Source organism: Crocodylus porosus, unplaced genomic scaffold (assembly GCF_001723895.1).
Source record: "Crocodylus porosus isolate Cpor-Errol unplaced genomic scaffold, CroPor_comp1, whole genome shotgun sequence".
Taxonomy (NCBI): Eukaryota; Metazoa; Chordata; order Crocodylia; family Crocodylidae; genus Crocodylus; species Crocodylus porosus.
In genome coordinates this window covers 8,859,540-8,880,869 of record NW_017728914.1, presented here as the reverse complement: position 1 = coordinate 8,880,869, position 21,330 = coordinate 8,859,540, and the positions used below count along the sequence as shown (strand labels likewise).

The 21,330-nt window shown below is 41.1% G+C and overlaps 1 protein-coding gene and 1 long non-coding RNA gene across 2 annotated transcripts in view; one reads left to right on the top strand and one right to left on the bottom strand.

The window, feature by feature from the left end:
- The window catches only part of DOCK2 (dedicator of cytokinesis 2), a 519,632-nt gene that overhangs the window by 305,768 nt on the left and 192,534 nt on the right, over positions 1-21,330 (top strand). The window lies entirely within an intron of this gene.
- LOC109309951 overlaps positions 15,176-21,330 on the bottom strand; it is a 13,343-nt gene continuing 7,188 nt past the window's right edge. The window contains exons 2-3 of the long non-coding RNA XR_002101094.1: positions 15,713-15,808; positions 15,176-15,268 (exon numbers count right to left, since the gene is read on the bottom strand). This is a non-coding gene — a long non-coding RNA (uncharacterized LOC109309951). The remainder of the gene's footprint in view (positions 15,269-15,712; positions 15,809-21,330) is intronic.

Here is a 21,330-nt window from a genome sequence, read left to right as displayed (position 1 = left end):
TCAGTCTTCTTTCATATTGTGGGGGAAGAAGTCCTGGCTGGTTTTATAACACATTTACCTTTGCAAAAATCAAAATATGAAATAAAGTAAAATATTGTCCAAATTTCAAGAGTGCCATTTAAAAAAAAGAAGAAAAAAAGAATGAGACCCTTGAAACATACAGATCTTTCTATGTGCAAACAAATAACAGAATAAAGTATAGTGCAGTATGTTACAGATCTTAAGGGGCTGAAAAAGAACTGTGTTTCTAGGAACTTGAAAGAATCTCTGATTAGAGATGTGATTCTTTGTGGCATTGCAAACACTGTGTTACAAGAAAGGTTATTGTGTGAAGGAGACGTGTCTCTAGAAAAGACTCCCCAAATATGCAGGGCAGCAGAAACTGCAAAATCCCAAATTGAAGAGCTGAATGTAGCAAAAATGGATCATTCATGCAGTAGGCATGAAAAAATGTGGCCAGAAGTTGCATCAGGGGGTGGGATTTTCCATTTGCAAGAAGCACACAAATGGATACAAGGTAAAGAAGCCGATGTGTATCAAGTGTGGAAGGCAACATGGCCCCAGACATTGTGCTACCTTTGAAAAGCTCTGTTCTAACTGTAACAAAAGGAACCATTGCAGATTCCAACAAGAGAAACCTCAAGCACAGCCGAGAACATACCAGAATTGTTTATAGATATGACTGAAGAAAGAATAAAGTGAGGGGAACTGGATTTCATTGGTGGAAGTAGAAGGCACAATAATTTCCTTTAAATTGGACTCTGGATCTTAGGTTCATATTTTACCAGAGTATAAATATTGAAAATTAAATTTCAAACCAACAAGCATCAAAATGACTGCCTGTTCAGGAACAAATATACTAGTGAAAGGGAGATGCATTACTAACATCCAGCATAAAAACTGAGTGTAAAAGCTCCCATTCATTGTGGTACCTAGGGAAGTGACACTGATTTTGGGTCTGGCAGCTTGTGAGAAACTGAATCTAGTTAAGTTTGTTGCTGGTAGTACAAGAAGGCACAACATTCATGCCTCTTAACGATCCTCTTGGCCATCACTACTCAAAATCAGGACAATCTTTATAGGAAGAAACCATTTGTTTCAGATCACAAGAAGCGAATATGTCCATATGGGAAAAATGGACCTACGGACACGGATACAACTACTATCTAATGAACTTTGTGCTAGGTGCAGAGGCACAGCTGCCAAAAGTACAAGTGAATTGGATCCCAGTATAAGAATTCAAGTCTATTAAGACTTGAAGGAAAATCTTCACACAAAAAATAAATCAGAAACTGGATTTGACACTTTGTTGGTCTGAGAGGAAAGTGAAACCTTGTTAAAAGAGCTGCAGTATATGGGGAAATAGAATCATGAGTGGTAAAGACTCAGTCCAAAATGATGTGCTAGTAACCTTTCCTATGAAAATGGGTGTTCAATTGATTTTTATGTGACTTGATTTTTGTATTTATTGTTAAGAAGGAAGATGCAGTTATATAAGTTAGAGACATCCTTTACTTTAGAAGAAAGAGGAATTGGGAGAGAGTCCCTCAGTCGGGGTGTAGCTGGTAGTTTGAGGGACAAGGGGTCTGCAGAGTTTGACCACTGCTCTACAATAAAGTTCATTGTTAGTTCTTCTCATTTACATATGCTTCTGTTTGTTGAACCTGATGATCACAAGTCAGGATAGATCCTAAAGTATCCTGTTGGTACCCAATTACCCGTAGCAGTAGTTTCCCCATGTGTCAGATTTGAACACATTGGCAGACTTATGTAGGAGAAACTTGTAGTTTTTCTATCTATATTGTATGTGTTCTTGTGAATAAATGCAGGACTTGGGCTGCTCCATTCACATTTTTCTCCATTTCTTAAAATCAGTTTTAAAATATTTTAAAACTAGGAATTATCAGGCAAGCAACATCTAAACAGAAAATGGAGTGAGTGTTGTATAATAAACACTTACTAAGCTTAGTAAGTAAGGTGCAATGAGTCCATGAAGTGCCTTAAGTGTATACCACAAGATTACAAAATCAATAAGATATTTAAGTGAAAGCCAATGTAATGTCAGTAAAATATGACTAGACACTTCAATATGTGTAAAACTCCTGACTGAGGCATTTAGAATCAATTGCAGCCTGTGCCTAGTCCCTGCTGGAAGATATCCAAATGAAAGAGTTCAATAATTTAGTCAAGATATTTCAGAAGCAAAGATAAGCATTTCATTGTCCTCTCAGGACAAGCAATGCCATAACCTTATGGTGTTTTTAATATGATAGAACACCAGCTACGTGTTGTGATCATTAAAGGGAAGGATGAAAATCCATGATCCCTAGTGAAATGAACATGTCACTTCTCTGAGCAATAGAAAGCAAAGTCCTGTCCCAGTGACATCAAGAGCGATACAAGAGCTAGTACCTTTGTAATTATGGGTCAGACAATCCTGGCTCAAATTGTAGCTGGTGTTGCAACTTGCAGGAGTGTTCAGTTTAGTCAGAAAGTTATCAGATTATTATATCAAAGCTTAATAACCATCGAATTAACATATGGTACACTAAAGGTTCCCACTCTTAATGTATGGTACACTAAAGGTTCCCACTCTTAATGTTTTGTATGGTGGAGCCAGTCTCATATGGGTCAGGGCACTTAACTTTAAAGACATAAGAATGAAGTACTGTGATGAGCATCTTTTGGGCTCTACTGGTGAATGGAAAATTCTTATCATCATGCTACTCTAGCACAGTAAGGTGAATTAAAGAAGAATGTCCAAGTTGTTTGTGCATATGCTAGGATATTTTCACAGTCCTTCTTAGCATCCATTTAGAAATGTAAAATGGGCATCTGATTTTTAATAGTCTAAGCAGTATATTAATTTTTCATTATGTGGATGCAGAGACTTATTGTTGAATAATTTCTCATGAGTGCAAAAATGCTGGTATGTATCTTTTAATATTTAATAAAAATTGTTGAATCATTTAAAACATCCTACAGGATTTACAAAAAATATAAGCAAAAATTAGAAGTAGGTCAGATTCTAAGGATTTGTTCTTATTAAGTCTAAATTAAATGCATATTTTGTGAGTGCCCTTTAAACAACAGCTGTACTTCTAGCAGTTTCAGCTTTGTTCTTTATGTAGGTTTATGATGTACTGTAGCATCTGACATCATTTGTAATGAAGGCAATGGACTCTTGGCTTGAATAGATACAATATAATATTCTGGTAGAAATTGCTTTTTTCCTTTCATGAGGGGCCTACAGTATAAATCACCTTCTGAGTTTAGGTTTTGCTCCTGTCATCTGAGAAACTGAAGATGTATGTCTAAACAAAGCCCTGGTTCAGTGGTTCTCAAACTTATTTTCAGGCATGTGCCTCTTTTAAGTCAGTTCTGTTACAATATATCTCTGTAATTCTGTGTTATGGATAATAAAGAAATAACACTGTCAGTGCAGCTACACAGTAACCTGTCTGAAAAGCCTAAGAGATACTGTAGATGAATTCTTCATTTTTTATTCCTAATCCTAATTTTTATTTCCATTTTCCTTTTTTCTGTTTTTCTATTCTGCCTTCTTATGGATCCTCCAGAAGTTTGCTGTATACCCTCAGGATATGCCTATCCCAGTTTGAGAAACACTGACTTTAGATCAACTGCAAGTTCTTGGATAGGATGGAGGAGGTTAGGAGAACTCTCTTCTATGTTGTGCAGATCACAGTGGTTCCTTCTTGTCTTAAAAATAACTATTAATCTATTAATTTCCCTTCTGTGTTTTTGTAGCTTGTCCATTGGGAAGCTTGGATCCTTAATGTAAAGAAATAAGTGACATAGGACAAACCAAATTGTGGCCTATTGAATATAAATCCAAGCTTTAATTTCATGCATGTATCAACAACTGGGCCAACTGCTACCCCATGTAGATTTTTTTTTTCATTCTTTTCAGTCTTCATGAGTCTATGCACTAAATCTGTAAACTTCAGTATGAAACAGAACTTCTGAGCAGAGCTTTTTCTTCAGAGGCCTAGAAAATCCATACAGCTCTTTAAAATCTCCTTAGTGACAAGACAGCATTGCTAAAATTATTTGCTTGTGAGCAAGTCCTTTTTTGCCTACAGGAAGTAAAAGGTCCTTACTGAAAGTTTCAGGCAGGCAGAGCTGAACCCTAGGGCTGTGCGGGGCCAGGGGCATATCAGCCTGTGTGGGACCTGTGCAGGGGGAGAGGGAGTGGTGAATGGCCAGAGCAGGGGAGGGTGGTGAGCAGGCTGATTACAAAGTGGGGTAGCAAGTAGCCAGAGTGGCGGGGAGGGGGTAAAGAGCGGGAATGCAGAGCTGGTGGCATATGGCGGCCGGTGGGGCCTGTACGGCACTGCTCACAGGGCCCCCAAAACCACGTGGCCCTGGGCAGTTGCCCTGATTCATCCCCCTTCCCCCACCAAGGGATGGCTCTGCAGGCAGGTAGTGGAATTGTTGTAGATTTAAGTGAATAGTAACTTTCTTCTTTTGGTTAGGAATTTTTCCATCATCCTGACTTCACTAGCTTGGACTTCCTGATTTGGCTTGTTACTTTGATCATATGGACTTTGATCATAATTTTCACATGCTCTTCCCTTCTCCATGCCTCGGTAGAAAATAACTTTGCCCTCAGTACTTAAAAAAAAAAAAAAAAAAAAAAAAGTGGCATTCACAAAATTGTTCTGAATTGTATTGTTAATCATTGTTAAGTTTATTAATGAGTTCATTAGGGGTAGCAATATAGAATTTACTGGGACATGTACTTGGTCAGTTGGAAGGTTCAGTAAATCAAAGTGTCCCTTTGCATTAATAACTGAGGCTGCGTAGACACATTCAAATAATCTGGGAGAATTTTACCAGATTGGTTCTCCTGCTAGAAAAAGGTTATTCAGAGACCCCCTGAAAAGACATTTGAATGCTGAGGCCCTGAAGAGCAGGCAGTTTCCAGTGCTAACATAGTGCAGCCGGGGGAACCCTGTGCACATATCCTAGTATGCGTTGTAGATTCTGCCTGGCAACAGAATGGCAGCAATCCCCGAGGCAGCCCTGAATGTTTGACCCAGAATCTGTGACTCCCTGAGGAGTAATTTTGGATTGTGATAAGGATTTTTTCTGCCGCCTGGATGTTTGGAGAAGCAAGAATCCACTGAGCAACATACTACCTCAGGGAGTGGGGAGAAAGGGGCAGAAGCAAAGCACCCTGGTACACTGGAGAATTGTGGTATGGCTTCTTTCGGAAAAGAATATGTACAGATGTTCGCACTCTCAGGAGAAACTCTCCTGGGAGTCATTACTTTGGTTGTTCCCAGGTTATTTTTCTCCCAGAATTGCCATGTTTATTCCAGGAAAATCCTGAACATCTGTACATTCATGTTTCTCTTGGGAGAGCAGTGACTCTTCCCAGGAGAAACTGAATATTGGCATGTGGCTTGGATAGATAAAATACATAGGCTGTTGGTTTCATTCCTGGTGCTCCGTAAAACTTCAAATCTATAACCAAAGCAAAAAGCTTTAAATTTTTGCTAATAAGGCGCACACGAGAAACAATTTAGAATCAGCTGCAACAAAATTAGGAAAGAAAAACAAATTTAAAAGTGTTGAATGCAAGCTTTAAGGTGGTGTTGTATATTGTACTAGTTAGTGATTCTTGCAGATTTAGTCCTCATTCTGTTTGGTTTTATATATAGATACATTAAGAAATAATGTTGTCACCTAAGTCTCATTCTCACTGATGCCATAACTTCCACTTATTCAAATGGGAATGTGAAGCCTAAATACCTCTTACGTGGGCCTAGATGCCACACATGAATAAAATAGTTGGTTGAATTTGAAAAATAACACACAGAAGCAGCTTGTAATGAGATTACTGACATTGTCTCTGAGTCTTGTTTAGTTCTCGAAGGTTTGTTCCACATTAGAAATCTGACAGATATTGAGACACGGAATTTAAACCTCTAATTGTTAATCTTTCATAAATTGAGCCTACTGTTGCTTGTTCTTGTCATTTTTTGATGAATTCCATGTTTGTCTGACTAAAACCCCATAATGTCCTACCAAGCAATGCTCAGTGTTTTTAATTCAATTTTCACATTTCTATGTGCAGATGTTGTATCTGGTTGTCCTTTGAGTTACACATGGAGAACTGTTGTTATAACTTTCTCCTCCTGTGTGTCGGTACAAAGAGGCTTGTTATGAGTCAGTGAGCGTTGTGATCACACACCCGACATTTTTTTGTTCAGCTTTACATTTGAACGGTCACATCTGTTTTATTTGAGTCAGTCATTTGACAAACAGATTACAAAAGGTTGAGATGTGCATCATTGCCTTTAGCTGAATTATTAACATTTTTACATCTTATTAATTTATTTACATATATTTTGCATGTCGCCACGATACTCTGGCAGGAAAGTTAATTATAATATTTTATGATAGTAAGATCCACTTCTGCTCAGTGAGAACAGCTCATTCCATTCCATGAGCTCATATTTTGAAGACATGCAATATATTTTACATGAGCATTCCTTTGACTAACTAACTTAGGGTGTATCATGTAGCATTAACCATTAAAGAGCCCATGTACTCTGTGAAGCCTGCAAGCGATAGAGTAAACAGGAGTGGAAACCACAATTTGCTTTGACTGGTGCTATGTCCCACTTGCAAATCTGCCTTTACTTTTGCTATATCTTCTTCCAAATCTCGTGCACCTGGTATCCCATTTCTTTTCCTTTCTGCTCTTTCAAAAATCCCACCATTCAGAATCATATAATTGCAACAGCTAAACTCAACCATGAACTTATTTTCTCTTACTATAGAAAATATAAATTCTTTTTCTTTTCTAAAGCAGAATCTCAGTTGTTCCTTGATTGGTGTTATACTCATGTTAAAGGTATTTCTTGCTTTGTTTTGTTATGCCACTCTTAGTTTTATGTTTATAATCATACTTCCCCTACCTCTTGGCTGATGGACATTGAACCCTCTTTTATCACTGAACACCAAGAATATAACATTTGGTTTTAGAATTTCATGATTGATTGTTTTTTTCAATACCACTTCTATTTCATACTTGTTTTTAATACATTGTATGTAGTTATTGGACTTGGGGTGTATTTTTTGCTTATGTATGAGGATAACATTGGTAATTATGAATTCGTCTTTGAATCTTCTACAGCATGTTGTTAATGTATACTTATCAACTATTGTGTGTATGTTTTAAATGATAAAAGAGGGGGACACCTGTAAAATAATGCCACCAACATCCTTGCCTAGAAACAATTGCTGTGATCCAATTAACTGTAGGTACAAATGAGGACAGTTACTTGTCACCTACTTGATTACATATATTCATCAGATAACTGTCCAATACACAAAATTGGCCTCTACAGTTATTTGCAGCAACAATATAGAAAGCACATTATTTTAAAATCAATTTGTAGAAATTGTTTTTCAAGTCTCTATTATAAAAGTTTAAAGTGTGCAGGGACCTTTGTGCCTGTGTAACTCCATTGAACTCAGTGGGGCTTTATACCCCTACCATTATATGACTTGATCTGTTTTTAAAGCTTTTATTAAAGCATGATATAGATGTAAAAGAACACCTTAGCTTATTACTTTTATCTTCATCAAAGCAAGTTCTAACATAATACTTTTCTCTTGCTTGCAGTCATGAAACTTTTAAAAAAATTAACTTGGAAAGGGTATGCTTAAGAGAGATAGGAGGGTGCTCAAATACACAGGTGGAAAACTTAATTTTCTCAGGGAGATGTACTGTCAGTAATTCAGACTGCTAATTTATTTTCTAGCCATGGAAAAAAAAACATAGAAATTGCCAGACTGGCTTAGAACTGTGGGTACATTTCATCCACTGCACCATCTTTTTATTGTGACCTGTGGCAAATGCTTTAGGGAAAGTTGCAAGAAACTCTGAAATACAATTGGGCCCCTATACTCTTCACCAATTAAGGTTTTCATTCTAATTCCTAAATAGTTAGCCTGGTTTAAGAGCTGAAGCATAGAATTCTGTAGTCCTTCCAAACTCCATTTTTTTTTAAAAACCAGTGTTCTTATATAAATGTGCAATCCTACTTTGAATCTCATTTAGTTCTTGGCCTCAGAAGCATCCTTGGCAATGATTTCTACAGCCTAATCGGATATTGTGAAGCATTGTCTTTTATCAGCTTTGAATGCACCTTTTATTTACGTTGAGGATCCCCTTTTTTCTTTGTTATGACAGACTCCTAGAGCACATATCCATGAGCAGGAATGTGCATTTTCCAAGGACAAGTAGCAGCAGCACATATTTGTGGAACAGCTAGGGATTGCCCCATACATGCACTCTGCAGTCAACCTGGGCTGGCCCCAGGAGCTTTACCTGGGATTCTGGGGATATCCCAGGGCTCCAGCAGTGGCAATCTGGATGCATGGAGCCTGGCAGCAGTTGGAGTGTGGCTCTGGCTGGCCAGGCTCCAGTTTTGGCCAATGCACACTGCCACCATGCATTGGAAACAGGTAAGGGGTGCACACAGGTGAACGTGCACCACCTGGGATTGGTTGTGCATCCCTTGCAAAAAGCACTACTGACACTACTGGCAGTACCTACAGGCAGGTGCCACTCGCCACCCCACCCCCCTTGCTGCCAACACTGCCAGTGGCGTCTGTGGGTTGTCCCCAAATATTGCTGACGCTGGTGGCAGCATCTGTGAGTGGTCGCCGACCGCTGGTCAGTACTTGCCACCCTTGCCGTGCCACTGACACTACTGGGGCCATCTGTGGGAGCACCATGCTCAGCCTGCCACTGTTGCAGCTGGCTGTGGGAGCCCCCCATTTACCGCTGCCGTGCCACCACTGCTGCTGCCTGCAGGCGGTCGTCATGCCCCCCCAGCATCCAGGGTCATGCAGTGTTCATGCTGCCATGTGTGATGCCCCACTTTTTTCTGGTCTGGGTTTTCTTGATACTGGGATCCCCCAATGTCAAAAAAACCCACCAGAGTGCAAAGTAGTAGTGCAGTGAATGCATACATGTGCCATGTGTGTAGTTTGCAGCACCATAGACAGTATGCAGTTCCAAACTGCATGTGCACACCCCTGCTATCTTCTCTATATCATTCATTATTTTTGCATAATTTTATCACATCCCTTTTTACTCATCTCCTTTCTAAGTGTTTTCAAGCTTTTGATCTCTCTTCTCAGATGAAAGTTCTTCCTCATGTCATCTGAACCTGTTCCATTTCTGCAGCATTGCAAATTAGTCTGCACTATAAAATTTATATAATGATGTGTTTTCTGTTTTATTTTCTGTCACAATCCTTATGCCTTTCAATGACATGAAAGATTTTTCTAGTATGTAATAAATACTTCTAATGTGTTATGATTATCATTGTTGAATGTTATACCAGAATTTTCATTTTCCTTGTGTATGCATCCTAGGAAGATAAGAAATAGATTTCTTCTAAGAAACACAAATTAGATACACTTTATTCAATACAGTGCAGGGTTAAGGTTAACTGGGTAACATTATATTATTTATTATAGAATAGGGTCAACTTGGATTATTAAATGGTCTCTCTTTTGGCACCTCAAATCTGTGAATCCAACACGAGTTTAAATTTACCAAACTTATATGTGTGCCACATAAATGAAATTGTAAGCCTAGGCATTTAGGGGCAAAGGTATAACAAGGAGCAGGAGCTGGGAAAACAAAAGTATCACCTAGGCTGTGGACTCAAAAACAGTCCCTGCCTACTACTGCTGTTGCTGCTGCCACACGGTCCTCCTGCCCCAGCTGTTGCTTTTACAGAAAGAGTAGTAGGGGTGACTAGCACCCCTCCTAAATTGGCATCAGCAGTTGGAGCTGTGCTTGCTAACCCTTCATTATGGTACCGTTCATGGTGCTGTATACAAACCAGGTGCTTGTGAAAGTTTATGAACAAGTGGGCGTGTCTACATGTTTATTAATGCACCATAATTATGGCACTAAAACTTAACGCGGTGTAATTGGTGCTACTGTGCACTAGTGCCAGTGCACACTTTTTTGTGACACTAATGTACAATAGATTAATTCTATTACACATTAGCGTGATTTTTGCCCACTACACGATTTTTGCCCGCTATTTAGCATCTCATGTAGACGTAGCCTGTGTGTACTTGCGGTTGTTAATATTCTGCTGGAGAATTCCAGAGATTTTTCTGAAACCCAAATCTTTCTCATCAGTCTGTGCATTTGTGCTTTTAAAATGAATTATTTTTTTCTGTATAACCTATACCTCTTCGTACCCTTACTGAACTCCATAGTAAACTGTAAGCTTTATTCATGCCAGAGATAAAAGTAGAGACCTAATTAGCCATGTTAGCCTAAAGTCAAGCAAAAGGCAGGATAGGTATGTAACTTTGTAGACAATTAAGTAATATGTATGTGTGTGTGTGTGTGTGTATATATCTTCATCTGATTAAGTGAGTTTGGTTTCATTAAAGCTTGTGCTCTATATATCGTATTAGTCAACAGAGATTAAAAGTAGTTTGAGACCTATCTTATTGCTAATTGACTACAGAAAGATCTGACTGCTGAAATGAGGAAGCAACAATTTAAATAGCATACACTTAGCTGATATTTTTACAAACCTCTCAAGTGTACTAAGTATGTGAAAAGTAAAAAAAATACAGATTAATCGTACAACTATTTGATTTATTTTTCTTTAGACATAGCAAGCCATGCTGTTGAAATAACTAGGTGGTGTATGATAATATCGTCACCGTATGTGTGTACTGATGTGTTCGGTACTGTACTGAAGGCTGCCTTAGCCCGTCAGATGTCCCTAGGATCTTCTCCTTCACCCTGGAAATGAGCATTTCCAACCCACTAAAATGGAAGTGATTTGTGTTCTGATTCCATTGCAATTTGGAACCAAAACAGGTGGCCAGGATGTCACAAAGAAGCTCACAAACAAACCCTTCCATACAAATCTGGGTTTAGGCCTTTACACAAATGTTCTTTAAGATAATTTATGTGGTAAGAGCATCCTGCTACATTACAGTGGTGGTATAAAGTGTCTACCTCATTTCTTTTAATTGAAATCCCTCTACAGTATTAGAGAATTCAGATAAATTTTAGATGGATAAAAAAGCAAAATTTCCTGCCAAATTTCATTTAATAAGTATTGTGAAAAAAATCCAAGTAATTATTTGAAACAAAAATGCGTATTGTTGTTAATTTGCCTGTGTAAAATATTAATTTTCCTTTCTAAATGCAATTATTTTTAAATTTGAATTTTCTTTCTTCAAAAATAGTGAAATTTATTTGCTCTTGGGGCTATCAGATGGAGATTAATATCTTTTATAAAACCATTAGAAACTAAAGAATAATGGTGGAATTTTAGATTTAGAATGTGATAGACCTGGGAGAAAGTAAGTTGAGTGATCTATGCGAGATGGGAAGAAAGTTCATAACAGTCTTTAAAAAAAGCTAGCACTGAAAAGGTAGGAGTGCACTGTTTTAACAAATAAATAAAATATGTATTCATATAAAAATCAAACCTTTTATTTGCTGAAACGGGAGCAAAGTTAAATAAAGATCAGTTATAATGTAAATAACTAAAATGGCCAACAAATAAATGTACTTCGTTGTAGTATGTTCTCCAAATATTTTTTTAAAAACCTAACTGTTTGAAAGTCAGTATTACAGCAGTTGATTCACTTAGCTGTTAGTGAGGGCCATCATGCCCTATTATAACGGTAACACTAATCTCTACAAGAGTAATACCAGAGAATTGGAGAATGCCCCAGCCCACTTCCAAAAGCAACTTGTTGCCTGTAAGACCACGTCACCATACTCACTGCCATTAGAAAATTTAAAACTGTCATTGACAGGAGGGATTAAACTATAATGTTTACATGATGATAGCAACAGTAGTTGCTACTGGGCAGGAAAGAGATTTGGAGTCACTGGGCAGCTCACTGAAAATGTTAGCTCAGTGCATACCAGCCGGCCAAAATGCAAACAAAAGATTAGGGATTATTAAAAAGGGAATTTTAAACAAAATGCTGTGCCCAGTTCTGGTCCCCATGCCTCAAAAGGGATATAGAAGAAATAGGAAAGGTACAGAGAATGGTAACAAGATGATTAGTGGTATAGAGAAGATAGTAAAAAAGCTAGTCCTGTTCAATTCAGAAAAAAGATGCTTGAAGGGAAACATAAGTGTTTACAAAATACTAAATGGTGAACATAAAGTGAATAGGGCTTTATTTTTTACTCTCTCTTTCACAATACAAGACATAGCTCTCACTAAATGAAACTAGCAGGTAGAAAGTTTAAAACCATGGGTGCCTGGTGCCTTTTGAGTCAGGGGTGGCACATGCCTCGAGTCGGAGGGGGTCCCCCGTGGCTGATCTCACTCACTGTAAAAGTAGCTGTGCCACTTCCGGAAGTGGCACAGCCACTCTTGCTAGAGGCCCTGCTCCATGGCCAGTGCTTGCAGGGTGGGCACTGGAGCTCCCGTCTGCCCCCCTGCCCGCTGGCTAAAGGGAGTGCAGCCAGGCACAGGGTGCATCGGCACTCTCAGGGGGTGCATGTGCACTCCCATGCATCTCCTTTCCATCTCCCCTGTTTAAAACTAACAAAAGGAAGTTTTTTTCACACAGCAGCTGTGTCTACATGAGATGTTGACTGCATAGTTATTACTGTGCAGTCATTTAGTACTTACATACCCAAATACTAAATGACTGCACAGTAACTCGTGTTACTGCACAGTAGAATCCCCACATGGCTTCCTGGTGATGCTGGCTTCCCGATAGCTCATTACTACTGCATGTAGCCCAGGTAACTTGGTATGTACTCCTCTTCTCCAATTGAAGGTGATTGTTACCTGGCAGGTGTGCTTTGGAGGGGCAGGACCCACAGATCGCTCAGTTTCCCTCTGTCTCTATAGAACCAGACCAGGACAGTCAGGGGACTTAACTATATACAAATCTATTTACATTAATTTATCACAAGGGAATGGAACGTGGATATAAACATAGGTAAAAAATATATATATTTATAAGATATCTAAACCAGTAACATAAACAATGCCCTCTGGGTAAATGATGTAAAACCTTATACCAGTGCTCCAGATACAGTTAGTTACAGGTAAGCATCTGATCTGCAACAGATGAACCCCAAAATAAACATAGATAGCCAACAGATAAACTATAGATAAGTATGGGTGAACAACAAATAAGCCACAAAGAAATACAAGTAAACAACAGATGAAATAACAGCAACAGGGGGTCCCAGCAGAGCCCTAGAACACTACTTATCTATTAATTTAGAAACATGGGAGTTCACAAAATATAAGGCATGATGTCATACCACTTATGGCACAAGAACCCCAAATATAAACTTAATCCCAAGAGGAAACTCTAATGGCCTTGGGCTTTTCCCAAGCCCTACAAGGAAACTGGTAACTTTAGAGGGGCCCTCCCAGTGGGATCTCCACTTTCAGGAGCCCTTAACTATTCAGGGGGGGACTCCCCCTCCCCTGTAGGAATTCTCTTTTCTCTTCAACTCAACAAGGCTCCTGTACGCAGGCCTTCTGGGGCCTCTGGCTTGGCCCTGTTTGCTGGCTCAGTAGCCTAAGCGCCATCTGGCTCCCTGGACTCAACCTTTTGCTATGGGTTGGAGGCCTGGGCTGCCTCATGCAGCACCAGGCTCGGTCTGCTCCCGGACCCTCCGTGCAGTGCCTCCTGCACTAAGCTCCCAGCCTTGCCCCGGGGTTTGAGGACCTGAGCTGCCCAAGCACTCCAAAAGGTCCTACTCTGTGCACCATCCTGTGCACCGTGTCTCTGGCTGCACGCCAGAGGTTGCAGACCTGAGCCACCTCACGCAGCTCCCAGGGTCTGGACACTGTGCATTGTGCTGCACATTGAGAGCCTAGCTGCTGGAGCCATCCTCCATTCCCCACTGATGGAAGTCTTCAGGGGCACTTCTGGGCTACTGCTTTGCCCTGCTGAGCAGCTCTCCTCAGCTCTTCTAAGCCCCATTCTTCTCTCTCCCGGATGTGTTCTGCTGGGCATGCAGCTCCTTTTAAACTCTATGGGGGCTTCACCCCTGAAGTCTTCCAGACCTGAGTGTTGCAGTCTTCAATCAGGTCAGGGGTTGGGGCAAGGAACTCCTCTCCCTCTCCCCTTAGGACAGGGGTGTGACTTCACTCCTCCTGCTGCCTCCTGATTAGTGGATGGGCTCCACCAATCAAAACAGCAAGATTTCAAGCCTGAGACTCAATCCATTCTCCAAAAGGCAAGTCTGCTACACGTGCAATAGCATTACGTCGCAGTTTGCCCCACAATGCTACTGAGCAGTAGTACAAGCTACTGCACAGTAAGTGTCTCATGTAGACATGGCCAGCATGTCATTTAAAGTGTGGAACTTATTGCTTCCAGATGTTGTGGAAGCTGACAGTTTAGCCAGATACAAAAGAGGACTGGACAAATTCTTGGAGGAAAGGGGGGTACTTAGCTAATGAGCAGAGGAATTAGGAGTACAGCCTCTGAATCGGAACTTCCTCCACCTTAAATGCTGGAGTACTGCAAGTGAGTGCGAAGAAGAAACCCTGGTCATATCCAGTTCTCTCTCCCTTTCAGCATCCACTCCCTGCCACTGTGTAACACAGGATACTGGACAAGATGGACCTATGGACTGACACAGCAAATGGCAGGTCTTACATTCTTATGCTGCTGCACGGGGTGCATTACTTTCTTGCCATTGTTGTCTATGGGCCAACAAAGATTGTGAGTGATTTAGACCTCACAGTTTTATCAGTGTCTTTGAAAGAGAAGTTGAGCAAATAAAATTACTCTTTCCTTCATACAGACCCCAAAACAGCAATCCTTTACAATGGATAATGCCAATACTAAAAGCTTGAATGTAACCTTTTCTGAAGTTCATTGAATGTGCTGAAATTCAACTCCTTGAATCCAAACTTTGTTCAATTTTGGGTCCAGATTACATCTCTAAGAAGGAGGAGTCTTTTTTTTATTTTTGTCCAACTACGCCCAAAGTCTCACAACTGTTTACAAACCCCTGCCACTGTAAAACTGTAATATGATCCAATCTAGCCCTAAGGAATTGCACTATTTTAAATTAGAAGAGAATTAGGATGAGTGTAAAGCACATATTATAATGATCTAGTGATTTCCCTGCATTTAAGTTGTTTGTTAGAATGCTGTGAAAAGGATGCTGCTTGTTTTGCATATGTGATGATACAGCATCTATCAAATGTACATCCTGGCTTTGATAGTTCTGTAAAAAAAAAAAGAATGTATTGCGTATGTAGTACTAAATTAAAATGGCAAAAAATTGACACCATAAACATGACACCATAAACATTTCATTTTGCACATAAAGAGCAATTTAATAAACAATTCCGTATAGTACAAGGTAATAAAATACTGATGAATAGATGGAACACTGCTGTTTTAAAATTCTGCAATTAAAAATCTAATTACATTACTGCATAAATGTAATTAGTGACTATACACACCGCAAAAAGTATATTTATTGTTTTAATTATAATCAGCCTCAGTTGTCTGTTATGCAAGATGAAAATTCTGTATTTTTTCCCATACAACACCCCCTGAATATAAGATGCACCTTGTTTTTGAAAGGAAGAATGAAGAAAAAAAGATTTTTGCAGACATATCACCGCATAGAGCAAGGATGGAGCCTAATCTGTAGGTGACTCACCCTTCCTTTCCTGCTTAACTAGAGCTGAAATCCTAGCTGCTTCTGAATACTGATTTCCATGGGTGGATTTTGAGAAGAGATAAAGAGTCTCCAAAGCTGTTAAATAGGGGAGAGAGACCAGGAACAGCTAGCAGACAATAAAATTGCCCTTAGAAAAGTTGGTTTCATAAGTAGAATATCAAGACTGTTAAAAGGAGAGATGATCCTTAACACCTCTGGGATGAAGAACAATGAACCTTTAAGTATAATAATTGCATCAGCTGCTTGCCAAGTAATGCAACAGCGGTTGCACTGTGAAGCAAGGTGCTGCTATCCCAGGCATAGAATCAGCTTACTACATGCAACCTGATTTTGTGGGGGGCTGATTTTGGGAGAAACGATGTGTTGTGAGAAAATATATTGATATGCTTAGGCACAGTGTTTATTACTGCTATAGAAAACATTAAATATAACCTTAAAATAATTTAGGAGCGACTTTCAGAAGATATTAATGAAATAACATACTGTAGTTTTCTTGTCTTGTTGCTTTGATGGGTGCAGGTCATCAATTAATACTATGTATAAAATCCAAGACTTCAGTTTCTTTCTGCTCAGAATACAGTTCTCCTTGCTTCTGCCAGCAAGCATTATCTAGGAGTCTTTAACTTTCCTTCTTTCCCTGATCTAAGGGAAGAGCTTGGTGACCTGTTCCTGAAATGACTTTTCAATAAAATAACCTGTATAGGCAATATTCTGTTCCAATGAGTAGGCCAAACAACACAGCACTGTAGAATATAGCTCTTCATTCTTGTACATAAATATTCTGTTTCCTTGCATAGAGTTCTTACAGCCCTGAGCAACTACTATATTAATTGTACATTAATCTGAGATCTCAGTAGAGATGAAGGGATTATCCTATCTGGTCTGTTACAGGCAAGTGGTTCTGGGAAACCTCTAAGCCTTCACCAAACTGCTGAGATTTGAGGGCCTGCATTGATTGCCGTGGGAGGTAAATGTAGCTGAGTGTAGTGGGGTGCTTCTATAATGAGAGCTGGAATTGTGTGTCCATTTTGGCCAGTGTGTAAAGAGGTTGTGTTTTTCTGGGGAAAAATTAAAACTGCTAATTGGCCCAACTGAAATAGGAGCTGCATATACCATTTCTGCAGTCTTGGAGATTACAGCAATATGTAAAGGCTCCCAGAGTTCAGTTATTAATAAACCAAGGGACAGTCATGGTGTTGTGTGTAAGATATTTGAAGTGGGATTTTATATTGGCCTCTGTTTCCACTGAAGTCTTTTTTTTCTGATTACAGTGGGAGCAGTAAGGTCAATGTTTGGTACTTTTATAACTCCTACACTTAGAGTATCTACATGTTATTACATTTTTATGCCTACATTAGGTATTTTAAAATAAATTTGGATCATAAGCAAAAATGTTAATTTCATTTTAATATTTAAACACATATTTTAATGAATTCTTATTTAAAAAAGCCAAATATTTGTGTGTGAAAATTGAGACTGGCTTCATTCCATAGTTCACTTTTCTCAATAGTCTCCTTTGAAAAACTTAATTGTTTTAAAAGGGCCCTGACCAAACCAATGGTTGGCCTTTTTCTTAGCAACACACAAAAGCAAATGTAGCAAACTCTTTCCTATGTTGTCTATAATTCTGCAATTGAAAATCAACCTAAGCTTTGCATTATAGCAGTAGCCCTTACTGATCATGATATTTTTCCTTAAAAGCTTGATTGGCTTGGCTGTATGTCAAGTTTTAGAAGGAGAGGCACACACAGTATGAACCTGCCCATTCCTTCTAGCAGCTTGAACCAGATTTGGCCAAAACCACAACCACTTCCTTCTCTTCTCCCAGCATCTGATCTCTCTCCTTGGCTGCTGATCAGAATTAGTATTGTCCAAAGTTTCACAAAGGGGATAAGGACACATGAAACACAAGTATATACACATGGGGTGCATCTACACATGCAATTAATGCAAACCAACAAACTCTGGAGCTAATTGCTCTGAAGTTTATTCCTCCTGGGAGCACTGTTTGAACATGCACCTGGGACTGTAGCATGTTGAGCCAGGTCAGAGCAGCCCCAGCTGGCAGGGGGGCTCTGCAGGCCAGCCTGCCAGCCCAGACCCCACCCCCCTGGCTCAATAAGATGTGGAGGGACTGGTTGGGACACGAGGGTGCTCTAGTGTGGAACTAGCCAGTAGTTAAATAGTATCAGACTTAACTGATTGAGCTCAAACTCGTTTATGCAACTTTTGTCCCAGACTCCTTCCTGGTTTAAGTTAAATTAGAGTCCCTCAGCATCCCACCCTGCTCTCTGGGCTGGACACTCCATTCCAGTGGAACAGGACTGGCTCCACCCCTCTTCTCCCCAGCCAGAGCAGGGACAGGCAGGGGAGGGGGCCCAGCCAGATGCTGGCCCAAGAAGAGATCAAGGAAGATATTCATTTCCCCACCCCTGCTCCATCCCACCAGCATAACCTGCATTTCTCCACTGTCTGCTCCAGTGGCAGGGCCATGGCAAGCCCTGGGCAGAGGCCTGGAGTGAACTGACCAGGGAGGAGGTTGAATTCCCACCCCCCATCCCACCAGTATGGAACTGAGCCAGGGTCTGCTCCCCCTCACTGCTACAGTGGCAAGGACAGGTCACAGCCAGATGGCTGGCCCGCTTAGATGGAGGAGATTGGGAGGAGGGATTATTCCCCCCTTTCCTCCTCTGCTCGTTGGGGACTGCAGCCGGGTCTGTACACCCCAACTGCCACTGCCCAGTCACCCCCTGCATGGAGGAGGAGTGGGATAAGCCCCTTCTGCCAGAAGCCAGAGGGAGGGGGGAATAATTCCCCCTCCCTACCCCCTGCCTAAAGGGTCCTGCCAGCCGGGCTCTGGCCACATCCCACTCTTGCCGCTGGAGCAGCGAGGGGGCAGGGCACTAATGGGGCAGCAGCTCCTTTCCTGGTGTCTGGGGAGTGCAAGCCTCTTCCCAGTGTGGGGTTCTGATTGGGTTCGGAGCTGCCATGGACTGTATGGGGCAAGTGGTGGCACCAGGGTTCAGAGGGAGCCAAAGCCGCCCAAGCCCTCCTAGTGCCACCACCACTGCTGCTTGCCTCACACAGTCTGCAGCAGCTTTCCCCACCTGCAATGTGACCCCTCTGCCAAGAAGAGGCTCACACTCCAGGAGACCATGACAGGGGCTGAAGCCCCCATCTGGGTCACTCCCCACTCACTGCTCTGGGGGGAGGCAGGACCAGGGACTGGGCAGAATGGCCCCTTAGGTGAAGGGCAGGGATGGGGGTTATTTCCACATCTGGCCCTGGGTACTGCAGCGGGGTCTGCTTGCTCCAACTGCCGCTGCCACCTGCTCCCTGCAGGGAGTGAGCAGCAGGATAGTCCCCTCCTACTTCCTCTGCCAGACACTGGAGAAAAGGAGGATAATCCCCTTTCCTGTCCCCCACCTAAGAGGCCCCACCCATGCTCCTGGAATGGCAAGCGGGGAGCGACCCTGACGAGGGATGCAGCCCCTGTCACAGTGTCTCTGGGCATAAGCCTATTCCTTGTGGGTGGGGGGACACTCTGTGGGTGAGGGAAGCTGATAATGACTCCAAGATCCTTTTCTGCTTCTGTGCTTGCAAGGGGGGAGCTCCCCAGCTTATCTGTATGCTGTGGATTCCTTCTCCCCAGGTGCAGCACTCTGCATTTATCTACATTGAAGCCCATCCTGTAACCATCCACCCACTTCTATAGTCTGTCTAAATCTAATTGCAGCCTCTCTCTCCCTTTGAGCATGCCTACCTCTCCCCACATTTTGGTGTCATTGGCAAACTTGGACAATGTGTTTTCCACCCCCTCGTCCAAGTCGCTGATGAAGATGTTGAACAGTGTAGGCCCCAGGACTGAGCCCTGGGGGACCCCACTATTCACATCCCACCAGGTTGAGTATGACACATCCACCACCACTCTCTGGGTGCGCCCCATCAGCCAATTTTTGACCCATCCAACTGTGTAGACTTCAATGCCACAGTCACTCAGTTTATTAATGAGAATGGGGTGTGAGAGAGTGTCAAAGGCCTTCTTAAAGTCCAGAAAGACTACCTCTATGGCGACACCATCATCCATGGATTTAGTTACCTGGTCATAAAAGGCCATCAGGTTGGTCTGGCAGGGCCTGCCTTTGATGAACCCATGTTGATTTCCCCTGGGCATGATCTCCCCTGCTGGCCCCTCACAGATGTGATTCTTGATAATTTTTTCAAGGATTTTCCCCAAGACTGATTTGAGGCGGATGGGCCTATAGTTTCCTGGGTCCTCCTTTCTCCCTTTCTTATAACTAACATTAGTTAGTTTCCAGTCTCTGGGCACCTGGCCCATGGACCATGATTGCTCGTACAGCCGGGCCAAGCGTCTGGCTTTTTGAATGTCTGTCCCTTGACCTGGGAGAAATGCTACCCTTTCTTCAGCAGGAATTTAACTACACTGGTGCTACGATGAAGACAGTTTAGGCATTTTGTCATGAAAACCTGTGGACTGCAGTGAGTTATGCAAGCCTTCATGGCACATTGCTAAAAATGCCTTTACCTTTTGATAGCATGAGAGCATGCTCTGCTGCTAAGTGTCTGCTTTTGGTCATAGAGTAGAAAAGGCTTTGGTAAATTCCTTGGGAATAGCTGTGGAAAATCCTCCTAAATTATGCCTAATGTAGTTGGTGTTGTGCAGTGGATAACATAATTGTCAGGAAAAATTATAAATTGAGCCCAGTTTTCTTTGTATGAACATTAAAAGTACATTTTAAGTGTGAAGCTCCCATTCACTTGGGAGTAGAAGCCCCATGCACTGATTTGACAAGTCAAGCTTTTTATTAAGTCTGTCTCTGTGCATGCACTCCATGTTTTTTTTAATTTCATTTTGCCTTCTGTTGTCACCACTGTGTGTAGCTTGAAAAGAATAATCAATTTAAGGGTTTGTTTGATTTTAGTTTTTGGTCCTTATAATAACTGCAGAGCAACTGTAGATGATTACTCAGAGATGCTACCTTAAGCTTGTTTATGTAATCACATCTTTATTCCTGTGTATTACATAAGCAAAGATACATTGTCCAACTGTACATGGACTCTGCTGCTGACTTCCCTTTTCCCCCACTGTTGTTTCACTTTGTACCAGATGGTCAGCTGTTTCCTCTTGGCTCTTTGCTGCTGTTACCTTTATTACTGAAAATCTGTTCCAGCTCACTGTTATTGTTTCTTCCCTCTTCAAACTCTTAGATCAGTTTCCAATCCGTTTCCCTACAAGAGACTAATCATATTTAGCTAGAGGAAAATTATTTTAAATTTGCACTGAAATACACCAGGATTGGGAACATTTAATGAAGTTTCTTTCCAGACCTGATCTATATTTGAGCTTTTAATTTTTTTCTGAAGAATGTGCCGTCTTTAATTCAAAAGTGAGTATAGTTGGGGTGCAGTCATGGCAAAAAGAATAATCCATGTCCATGCCGGCCTGCCTTCAGCAATATGAAATAGGTGTATAGAATCACAACTTGGAACAAAAAGCTCATGTGAACTTAGCTTACTGCTGAACTCAGAGATTTTGAAATTGTCGAAGTGATGTTGAGACCTGAAGAAGATAGCTT